General features: G+C 43.1%; 1 protein-coding gene across 2 annotated transcripts in view; it reads right to left on the bottom strand.

Annotated features, from left to right (window-relative positions):
- Positions 1–12,498, bottom strand: part of si:ch73-72b7.1 (netrin receptor UNC5C) — a 313,017-nt gene that overhangs the window by 231,532 nt on the left and 68,987 nt on the right. The gene's annotated exons all lie outside the window — the stretch shown is intronic.

Here is a 12,498-nt window from a genome sequence, read left to right on the forward strand (position 1 = left end):
CTTCAATTCTACAACCACCTAAAAGAGAAAGTGATTCCCAAACCTTCCATAACAAAGCCATCACCTACAGGGAGATGAACCTGAAGAAGAGTCCCCTAAGAAAGCTGGTCCTGGTGCTCTGTTTACAAACACAAGCACACTCCACAGAGCCCCAGGACAACAGCACAATTAGACCCAACCAAATCATGAGAAAACTAAAAGATAATTACTTGACACATTGGAAAGAACTAACAAAATACTGAGCAAACTAGAATGCTATTTGGCCATAAACAGAGAGTACACATTGGCAGAATACCTGACCACTGTGACTGACCCAAAATTAAGGGATTCTTTGACTATGTACAGACTCAGTGAGCGTAGCCTTGCTATTGAGAAAGGTCGCTGTAGGCAGGCACTGCACACTGCCCACAAAATGAGGTGGAAACTGAGCTGCACTTCCTAACCTCCTGCCAAATGTATGACCATATTAGAGGAACATATTTCCCTCAGATTACACAGACCCATAAAGAATTCCAAAACAAATCCAATTTTGATAAACTCCCATATCTACTGGGTGAAATACCACAGTGTGTCATCACAGCAGAAAGATTTGTGACCTGTTGCCACGAGAAAAGGGCAACCAGTGAAGAACAAACACCCTTGTAAATACAACCCATACTTATGTTTATTTACTTTCCATTTTGTACTATTTGCACATTGCTACAACACTGTATATAGACATAATATGACATTTTAAATGTATTTGGAATTATTTATTTTGGAACTTTTTTGTGAGGGTAATATTTACTGTTCACTTTTTATTGTTTATTTCACTTTTGTTTATCCATTTCACTAACTTTGTCAATGTAAACATAAGTTTCCCATGCCAATAAAACCCCTTGAATTGAAATTGAATTGAATTGAGAGAGAGAGAGTGCGAAAGAGTGGGAGGGAGGGAGAAAGAGAGTGAGGGTACAGCAGAGAAAGAGAGAGAGAGAGAGAGGGATAAAATGAGAGGGGAAGAGAGAGAGAGAGAGAGAGAGAGAGGAGTGGGAGAGAGGGTACTGAGAAAGCGAGAAAGAGAGAGAGAAATGAGAGAGGCATCAGTAACCTAGCCCCTGCTGAAAGTCATCTCGTGAGAGTGTATGATTCTAGCATGTTGAATTCAACAAAAACATGTTGTCTGTAAAAACCAAACAAGTTTCTGTCCACCTGTATTGCTCCTGAACAATAAATAATAGTCCATGGACAGGAGGGACCTGATCCTAGATCAGAACTCTTACTCTGAGAAGCTTGATACATACGGCCCTTGATCTTCAGTCTGATGTTTAACCTAATGGTGGTCATTCAGGCGTATAACTTACATTTGTTTATGGAACACACTTAAAGCAGTGAAATGGATGTACATGGTGGAAATTACATTGTGAGAAAGAAAATTGGCCACTGGTGAGCAGGTAGCAAAGAATCCTGAGAAACCATCAAGATGGACTGTTCTCTGGGAAATATCTATGGCTATTAAATAGATTCTTTTAAAAAAAAATTTAAACCTTCTTTTCCCTTTATTCATCAAATGATAGGGCCTCTCCATCTCATTTTCACCTCCACTCATACTGTCAAATTATTTTCATTCATTTTTGGGAGATAATTATCAGGATAAATGACATGTTCCATACAGCCAGATTGTGCCCGCTATTGTTATTAGAATGCTATTTTCTACTGTACCTATCGTTCCCTTAGCAACACAGTTCTCACTGTCTCTCTCCCTCTGTCTCTCCCCTCCCCCTCTCTCTCGCTCTTTCACTCACTCACCCTCTCTCTCTCCCCCTCTCTCTCTCTCTCTCTCGCTCTTTCTCTCCCCCTCCCCCCTCCCCCCCCCCCCCCCCTCTCTCTCTCTCTCTCTCTCACTCTTTCACTCCCCCTCTCGCTCTCTTTCCTTTCACTTTTCTTTCCCTCTCATCACAATCATTACCTGGCCTATCTGTCTTATTATTACCTAGCCTTTCTATCTTATCATACCTGGCCTTTCTGTCTTATAAACACAGCTGAGATTAAAATTCCGCTCAGTGGGGCTGGCGGGATCAAGTGTTGGCTGGCGGGGTCAAGTGTTCAAAGTCTGGGATTGCTCACAAAGCTGCTTGTTTTAGACAGGCGCGCCGGCAGACCTCCCTCACAAAAGGCCATTATCCTCCCCTTGGTCTCCGCTCACCCCCTTACCCCCCAACTCACCCCACTCACCACCTCACACACGTTCCTGCCCATTGATAACGACCCCCTTGCCTCCTCCTTCCGTTCCCCATTTCTGCCTTTCCCTCCAGGTTAACAGACGGGTGTTAAAGACCAGGCCGTTAAAAGCCCTTTCCTTTTTCTCCTCCATCTTGTGATGTTTGCTTTAAATAAGACAATTAGTCAAATGCTTGTGGCCTTTGGTCCATCAGTCAGTCAGTCAGTCAGTCAGTCAGTCAGTCAGTCAGTCAGTCAGTCAGTCAGGCTTCTTTCATTATTTTATATTTTCTTAAGCCGCTGTTTGGCCGAGCAGGGTAACATAAACAAAATGCACATTTTCTCTGTTGAGAAAACCAACAGGGAGCAGAACGGCCCAAAGCCCTGCCAGGGGTAATACACTACAGGTCAATCCAAACAGAGGGCAATAAAACTTATCCGCTTCACTTCCAACATGTCAAAGGTGAAGTGTTTAGTCCTCTTTGAAAGTTGCAGCTGTGGACTTCTATAAGCCCATCGCTACCCAGTCGCCACTACTCTCTAACCCTACTCCAAGAGCTCTGCCGTGTGTTGACCTCACTCCACTCACTGAGCTCACAGCCCGTGATTGACTCAGCTTTGTAAACTGTTGTGACTTCATCAACAAGTCATTAGTTAATTGGACTGCAGTTGTCAAACAAAGAGGCTCAACAGTGATGTAGTTACTATCCCTGTCCAAGCAAACACAGGCATAGAACGACAACAAATAGCAGGCAGCAGCGTGGGAGGCCTGCTTCCCAGATGTGTGCTGTGTCACTGTGTTGTTCAAGCAGTCCGATGAGGAGTGAGTGATTGTAGCGAGGAAGAGAGTCAACACTTGCTTTAACACAAGTGGCAGGGTAGCCTAGTGGTTAGAGCGTTGGACTAGTAACCGGGACGGTTACCGGAATGTTGCAAGTTCAAACCCGTGAGCTGACGAGGTACAAATCTGTCGTTCTGCCCCTGAACAGGCAGTTAACCCACTGTTCCTAGGCCGTCATTGAAAATATGTTTTTTTTTGCCTGACTTGCCTGGTTAAATAAAGGTGAAACACGACGACAACTGCACTATTCTAGCGTGGTGAGTAGATATCTCTGCCGCGGGCTCTTTGGTGCATGTTGGATGTTGTTCCATTATCCCCTATGGATGCTTGTTATTGACCACCATCATAAAATATGACGTTCCATTTGCTACACAATTGTCCACCGCCGCTGTCAGTTCCACTGCATTAAATTGCCTTTTTTTTTTTTGTTTCACTCACTTGCATTGAACCTACTGAAAATATCACAAAATGTGACGTTCCATTTGCTATTTAAAAAGAACTAGGGAGATGGCCCCATGCGAAGAACTCTCTGATGGCATCCCTTAGGATTCTTTTTTCAGTCTCTTCCCAATGAGAAATAGGAAATGGAAAGTTGACAAGTTCAGGCAACATAAGGATGTGATGGAAACACATACTGCGATAGTTATAAAGTGAGAGAGACACAGAGACACAGAGAGAGAGACGTAAAGATGAGTCATGTTTGAGGATGAGAAGAGTATCCCAGGTTCCATCTCTCCTACACCAGCTGATTAATGCCATGGGGAGCTGAGTGGAGAGGCGTCTCGGCTCTAGATACAACCAGGTTCCGGCCCTCCTGCTGTGACCCTGGCACTGAAAGACCCGCCAGAATCCACACTGCCACTAATTAGTTATTTACATATCTGTTTGTTGGTATCCCAGGATGTTCTGCAAAGATACACACACAAACACACGCAGGTATGCACACGCACTTGTGCGTGCACACACGCACACAGAAAGACATTCAGACTGAGGCGGGAGAGCATATCTAACACAGACACCATCTTTGTTTTCAATTTCATAGTTATGTTGCAGATGAATAATATCTATTTCGTATATAATGGTCTCTACACATCCTAGTACGGTGAGCACAACAGGCCGAACGGCAATAACGCCTGATAGGAATATCATTCAATATGATTCATTATTACATTAACTGGCCACACTCCTCTCCCATTCTGTTTCACCCCTTACCCACTCTGAGGCTGTGGGGTCATTCATTACCCACTCTGGGGTTGTGGGTTCATTCATTACACACTCTGGGGCTGTGGGTCCATTCATTACCCACTCTGAGGCTGTGGGGTCATTCATTACCCACTCTGGGGCTGTGGGTTCATTCATTACCCACTCTGAGGCTGTGGGGTCATTCATTACCCACTCTGGGGCTGTGGGTTCATTCATTACACACTCTGGGGCTGTGGGTTCATTCATTACCCACTCTGAGGCTGTGGGGTCATTCATTACCCACTCTGGGGCTGTGGGTTTATTCATTACCCACTCTGAGGCTGTGGGGTCATTCATTACCCACTCTGGGGCTGTGGGTTCATTCATTACCCACTCTGGGGCTGTGGGTTCATTCATTACCCACTCTGGGGCTGTGGGTTCATTCATTACCCACTCTGGGGTTGTGGGTTCATTCACTACCCACTCTGGGGCTGTGGGGTCATTCATTACCCACTCTGGGGTTGTGGGTTCATTCACTACCCACTCTGAGGTTGTGGGTTCATTCATTACCCACCCTGGGACTGTGGGTTCATTCATTACCCACTCTGGGGTTGTGGGTTCATTCATTACCCACCCTGGGGCTGTGGGTTCATTCATTATACCTATTTAATGATCTGTATTAGCGTAAAGCAGAATGATGATAATAGCAATAATAAGCCTTCTCTCCTTTATGAAATAAATTAATATGATGCTTGGGACTTAATCATGATGCATGGAAGGTAAGTTAGTTGTATTATATTTTGTATTATTATTATTATTAGCCACATTTTCTGATGAGGCAAACCCATGAGGAGTGAGGAGAGACACACACACACACACACACACACACACACACACACACATAGACACACACAGAAAAACACAGAGACACACACAGAGATATCAAATCAAATCAAATCAAATGTATTTATATAGCCCTTCGTACATCAGCTGATATCTCAAAGTGCTGTACAGAAACCCAGCCTAAAACCCCAAACAGCAAGCAATGCAGGTGTAGAAGCAATGAATGAGAGACACAGACATACAGAGAGAGACACAGACATAAACACCCAGACACACACACAGACACACAGACAGACACACAGACACACATAGAGATACACAGACATACACAGAGAGACACAGACATACAGAGAGAGAGACACAGACATAAACACACAGAGAGACACAGACAGACACACAGACAAACACACAGAGACACACAGACACACAGAGAGACACACAGACACACACAGAGAGACACAGACATACAGAGAGAGAGAGACACAGATATAAACACACAGAGAGACACACAGACAGACACACAGACACACATAGAGATACACAGACATACACAGAGAGACACACAGACACACAGAGTGACACACACACAGAGAGACACAAACAGAGACACACACAGAGACACACACAGAGACACACAAACACATAGAGAGACACACACAGAGAGAGACACACAGACACACAGAGATGACTCCTAGAGCATTAGCAGCAATTAGCTTTTCTCCATGTCAAAACACTTCTGATGGGTTTAAGAAAATAGGTTAACAAATGAGTTCAAGTTTCAGATATTGGACACCTTTAGACAAGTGTCATGACAGAGAAGCCTTGCTATATGAGGGCCTCAATATTTCACCTAAAATGAACACATACTACGCAATATCTTGCACATAATCTGTTTTCACCCCAAGATATGAAACATCAGCTGAACACATACGAGATATGACACAACAGCTGAACATACGAGATATGACACACTGGCTGAACATACGAGATATGACACATCAGCTGAACATACGAGATATGACACAACAGCTGAACATACGAGATATGACACAACAGCTGAACATATGAGATATGACACAACAGCTGAACATACGAGATATGACGCACTGGCTGAACATATGAGATATGATGCACTGGCTGAACATACGAGATATGACACACTGGCTGAACATACGAGATATGACACAACAGCTGAACACATACGAGATATGACACAACAGCTGAACATACGAGATATGACACAACAGCTGAACATACGAGATATGACACAACAGCTGAACATACGAGATATGACACAACAGCTGAACATACGAGATATGACACAACAGCTGAACATACGAGATATGACACAACAGCTGAACACATACGAGATATGACACAACAGCTGAACACATACGAGATATGACACAACAGCTGAACATACGAGATATGACACAACAGCTGAACATACGAGATATGACACAACAGCTGAACATACGAGATATGACACAACAGCTGAACATACGAGATATGACACAACAGCTGAACATACGAGATATGACACAACAGCTGAACATACGAGATATGACACAACAGCTGAACATACGAGATATGACACACTGGCTGAACATACGAGATATGACACAACAGCTGAACATACGAGATGTGACACACTGGCTGAAAACATGTGCAGGGAAAATGTGCAGGACCAAAAGGAGCAACCTCGAGAAAAGAACAAGACATTGACAAAACAAAGAGATAGAAACTAAATAATGCACATCGAGTGTGTGCACTTGAAGGCCCTTGTGAAATGCATGTTTCCTTAATAACAGCCACAGCAGCTAGATTTTTGTTGGAAAGATTGAGATGTGAGAGACTGGAGAGATTAAAGGAGGAATTGTTGGAAGTAAATGGCCCCTCCTATGTTATATCCACATATCCTTGTTCTGTACCTTGGTTCCACGGTGGAGTGGTCCTTGTCTTGTACCTTGGTTCCACGATGGAGTGGTCCTTGTCTTGTACCTTGGTTCCACGGTGGAGGGGTCCTTGTCCTGTACCTTGGTTCCACGGTGGAGGGGTCCTTGTTCTGTACCTTGGTTCCACGGTGGAGGGGTCTTTGTCCTGTACCTTGCTTCCACGGTGGAGGGGTCTTTGTCCTGTACCTTGGTTCCACGGTGGAGGGGTCTTTGTCCTGTACCATGGTTCCACGGTGGAGGGGTCCTTGTCTTGTACCATGGTTCCACAGAGGAGGGGTCCTTGTCTTGTATCTTGGTTCCACGGTGGAGGGGTCCTTGTCTTGTACCTTGGTTCCACGGTGGAGTGGTCCTTGTCTTGTACCTTGGTTCCACGGTGGAGGGGTCCTTGTCTTGTACCTTGGTTCCACGGTGGAGGGGTCCTTGTCTTGTACCTTGGTTCCACGGTGGAGGGGTCTTTGTCTTGTACCTTGGTTATGCTAAAAAGGTATGAATGATCTCTGCCATATAAACTGACTAGAGAGTGAGTCAGAGAGACGGCATGGAGAAGTCGGATGCAGTCCTCTAAAAATGTGAAATATTATGATATACACTCTAATACCTCAAATCAAACCTCTGTCTTCTACTGGGGATAGCACCTGCTGAGATTATAATAGGGTTGAATGCTGCCAGTCATATGTGTGACTGATTGTGTTTGTGTGCTTGTGTTTGTGGGTGTGTGTGTGTGTGTGTGTGTGTGTGTGTGTGTGTGTGTGTGTGTGTGTGTGTGTGTGTGTGTGTGTGTGTGTGTGTGTGTGTGTGTGTGTGTGCCCTGATGGTGGAAAAGGAGAAAGAATCTGGTGCTTTAGTAAATGACAGGCTCTGCCAGTCAACACGGGGTGGTTTGATAAGAGCATCTGGTCTGACTTCCTGTGCCTATAAAGCTAAATCAACACGGCGTGTACACAGTTCCGTCTGCCACCTTAGAGGAGCATCCGACTGCCCTCCCAACGCACCAGAGGAGGCTGGTGGGTGGAGATATAGGAGGATGGGATCATGGTAATGGCTGGAATGGAATAAAAAGGTATAAAACACATCAAACACACAGTTTTCATGTGTTTTATGCCGTTCCATTCCTGCCATTAGAATGAGCCCATTCTCCTATATCTCCGCCCACCAGCCTCCTCTGGTACCCATGTATGCGTGCGCACAGACACACCTCAGCTGTACATATATATTCCCTCGAACGCCAATCTGTCAAAGTGTACTCCCCTTGTTTGTGTGTTTTGTGTTACCGCTCAAGTTTTAATTAGCCGGGGCTGTTTGTGTTTTAGGAGACATTCCCCCGCACACACGTAAAATACATCAGAGTCTTGTGCCTGAGCCAAGGCTGCTAGCAATTGTTATTCCTCTGCAAAAAAACATACTGCCCTTTTCACAAGCAATTGGTGTATCATTGGACTGTGTAGTAGCAGTAGTAGCAATAGTAGTAGTAGTAGCAGTAGCAGTAGTAGTAGTAGCAGTAACAGTAGTAGTAGTAGCAGCAGTAGTAGTAGTAGCAGCAGCAGTAGTAGTAGTAATAGTAGTATTAGTAGCAGCAGTAGTAGTAGTAGTAGCAGTAGTAGTAGTAGAGTTAGTAGTAGCAGCAGCAGTAGAGGTAGTAGTAGTAGTAGTAGTAGTAATAGTAGTAGTAGTAGTAGTAACAATAGTAGTGGTAGTAGCAGTAGTAGTAGTAGCAGTAACAGTAGTAGTAGTAGTAGTAGTAGTAGTAGTAGTAGTAGTAGAGGTAGTAGCAGCAGTAGCAGTAGAGGTAGTAGTAGTTGTAGTAGTAGCAGTAACAGTAGCAGTAGTAGTAGCAATTATAGTAGTAGTAGCAACAGTAGTATTATCAATATTAGTAGTAGGAGTAGTAGTTTTAGTAGCAGTATTATCAGTAGTAGTAGTAATAATAGTAGTAGTAGTAATAATAGTAGTACTAGTAGCAGTAGTAGTAGTAGTAGTAGTAATAGCAGTAGCAATAGCAGCAGTAATAGTAGTAGTAGCAATGGTAGTAGTAGCAGCAGCAGTTGAGGTAGAGGTAGTAGTAGTAGTAGTAGTAGTAGTAAGAGTAGTACTAGTAGCAGTAGTAGTAGTAGCAGTATTATCAGTAGTAGTAGTAGTAGTAGTAGTAGTAACAATAGTACTAGTAGCAGTAGTAGTAGTAGTAGCAGTATTAGCAGTAGTAGCAGTAGTAATAGCAGTAGTAGTAGTAGTAGTAGTAGCAGTAGTAGTAACAGTAGTACTAGTAGCAGTAGTAGTAGTAGCAGTATTATCAGTAGTAGTAGTAATAGCAGTAGTAGTAGTGGTAGTAGTAGCAATAGTAGTAGTAGCAGTATTATCAGTAGTAGTAGTAACAGTAGTACCAATAGCAGTAGTAGTAGTAGTAGCAGTATTATCAGTCGTAGTATTAGTAGTAGCAACAGTAGTACTAGAAGCAGTAGTAGTAGTAGCAGTATTATCCGTAGTAGTAATAGTAGAAATAGCAGTAGTAGTAGTAGCAATAGTAGTAGTAGCAGTATTATCAGTAGTAGTAGTAGTAGTAGTAACAGTAGTACTAGTAGCAGTAGTAGTAGTAGCAGTATTATCAGTAGTGGTAGTAGTAGTAACAGTAGTAGTAGTAGCAGTATTATCAGTAGTGGTAGTAGCAGTAGTACTAGTAGCAGTAGTAGTAGTAGCAGTATTATTAGTACTGGTAGTAGTAGTAAGAGTAGAACTAGTAGCAGTAGTAGTAGTAGCAGTATTATCAGTAGTAGCAGTAGTAATATCAGTAGTAGTAGTAGTAGCAGTAGTAGCAGCAGCAGTAGTAGTGGTAGTAGTAGCATTGGTAGTATTAGCAACAGAGCAGTAGTAGTAGTAGCATCAGCAGCAGTAGCAGTAGTAGAGGTAGTAGTAGAAGTAGTAGCAGTAGTACAGGTAGTAGTAGCAGTAGTAGTGGGAGTAGTTGTAGGAATAGTAGTAGTATTGGTAGCAGTAGTAGTAGTAGTCGTAGTCGTATTAGTATTAGTATTAGAAGCAGTAGTAGTAATAGTAGTAGTCATAGTCATAGTAGTATTAGTAGCAGTAGTAGTAATAGTAGTAGTCATAGTTGTAGTAGTAGCAGTAGCAGTAGTAGTAATAGTAGTAGTAATAGTAGTACTAGTAGCAGTAGTAGTAGTAGCAGTAGTAGTAGTAGCAGTAGTAGTAGTAGTAACAGTAGTACTAGGAGCAGTAGTAGTAGTAGCAGTATTATCAGGGTGGTAGTAGTGTTAACAGTAGTACTAGTAGCAGTAGTAGTAGTAGCCGTATTATCAGTGGTAGCAGTAGTAATATCAGTAGTAGCAGTAGTAGTAGTAGCATCAGCAGCAGTAGCAGGTAGCAGTAGTAGAGGTAGTAATAGTAGTAGTAGCAGTAGTAGTGGTAGTAGTAGTGGGAGTAGTAGTAGTATTAGTAGTAGTATTGGTAGCAGTAGTAGTAGTAGTGGTAGTCGTATTAGTATTAGTATTAGAAGCAGTAGTAGTAATAGTAGTAGTCATAGTCGTAGTAGTATTAGTAGCAGTAGTAGTAATGGTAGTAGTCATAGTCGTAGTAGTATTAGTAGCAGTAGTAGTAATAGTAGTAGTCATAGTCGTAGTAGTATTAGTAGCAGTAGTAGTAATAGTAGTACTAGTAGCAGTAGTAGTAGTAGTATTAGTACTAGTAGCAGTAGTAGTAGTAGTATTAGTAGTAGTGGTAGTAGTAGTGTTAGTAGTAGTAGCAGTAGTAGCAGCAGTAGTAGTAGTAGTATTAGTAGTAGTGGTAGTAGCAACAGTAGTAGTAGTAGTAGTAGTAGTAGTAGTAGTATTAGTAGTAGTATTAGTAGTAGTAGTAGTATTAGTAGTAGTGGTAGTAGTAGTAGTAGTGGTAGTAGTAGTAGTAGTAGTAGTAGTATTAGTAGTAGTAGTAGTATTAGTAGTAGTAGTAGTATTAGTAGTAGTGGTAGTAGCAGTAGTAGTATTAGTAGTAGTAGTAGTGGTAGTAGTAGTAGTAGTAGTAGTATTAGTAGTAGTAGTAGTATTAGTAGTAGTATTAGTATTAGTAGTAGTGGTAGTAGCTTGGTCTTGGTCTGCTCTTTTCTATCTGGACAGTGTCAAACTGTTCCACTTTTTAAATGGGTCTCAACAGAAAGCTTAGAGAGTATTCAAACTAACTGCAATATCCTTACCATATCATGTTTGTCCAGTAGCCGATAACGCTCTCAGCTGAAAACAACCAGCGTTTCTCTCATGCAGAGGCTACAGCACAGACAACACAGTTTCCTTCTGCTCATGAATAAACCATGAAATGTAAATATTTTCAGAAGCCTAGTCCATAGAGGGAACAGTCAAAGACCTGCAGTGAGGTCTAGCCTCTCAGAATGTCAGTCAGAATGAAGACACACACACACAATCACATAACACGCAGGCACACACACACACACACACACACACACACACACACACACACACACACACACACACACACACACACACACACACACACACACACACACACACACACACACACAGGAGGCGGAGAGGAGTCTCCAGGAGCATTCACCATGAAGGCCAAGCTCTGTGCAAGGCAAGGTGGGGGGCAAGGTAGGACTTCTATGAAAAGGCCTGTTGTCATGCTAGAAGGGGGGTAATACGTGTTACGCCATTCTGCTCGCTTTGGTTTCAACCTGGCATCCATAATTCAAACGACAGTCTCATTACCTAACACCTCCATCTGCCCTTTTCCACACGTTTTTCATTCCACACAGACTCCGAAAACTCCAAAGCGTAGATGTTGTGCGGTTGTTCAAATCAAAATGGTCTGTGGGAAACCCTGCAGTGCTAACCCTAACCCTAACCCTAACCCTAACCCTAACCCTAACCCTGCAGTGCTAACCCTAACCCTAACCCTAACCCTGCAGTGCTAACCCTAACCTGACCCTAACCCTAACCCTAACCCAAACCCTAACCCTAACCCTAACCCTAACCTGACCCTAACCCTAACCCTAACCCTAACCCTGCAGTGCTAACCCTAACCCTAACCCTAACCCTAACCCAAACCCTAACCCTAACCCTAACCCTAACCCTAACCCTGCAGTGCTAACCCTAACCCTAACCCTAACCCTGCAGTGCTAACCCTAACCCTAACCCTAACCCTAACCCAAACCCTAACCCTAACCCTAACCCTAACCCTGCAGTGCTAACCCTAACCCTAACCCTAACCCTGCAGTGCCACTAGAAACCCTATTTTGACGACTTCAAAAGAGGTGACGCAGCAGTAGGTGACTGCTTACAAACAAGGAAATGAAATACATCAAAATATGTCTAAAAAAAACCCAAGATGATGAACACTCACTATTAAGACAAACGTTACCCCTAAAAGTTGACTTGATCAAATAGATTATCGCATTTTCTCACTTACTGATAATGCATTCACTCTTTGGGTGTCAATGCTTAGTTTGTTGGGAGCAAT

Source organism: Oncorhynchus mykiss, chromosome 6 (genome assembly GCF_013265735.2).
Source record: "Oncorhynchus mykiss isolate Arlee chromosome 6, USDA_OmykA_1.1, whole genome shotgun sequence".
NCBI classification, from domain to species: domain Eukaryota; kingdom Metazoa; phylum Chordata; class Actinopteri; order Salmoniformes; family Salmonidae; genus Oncorhynchus; species Oncorhynchus mykiss.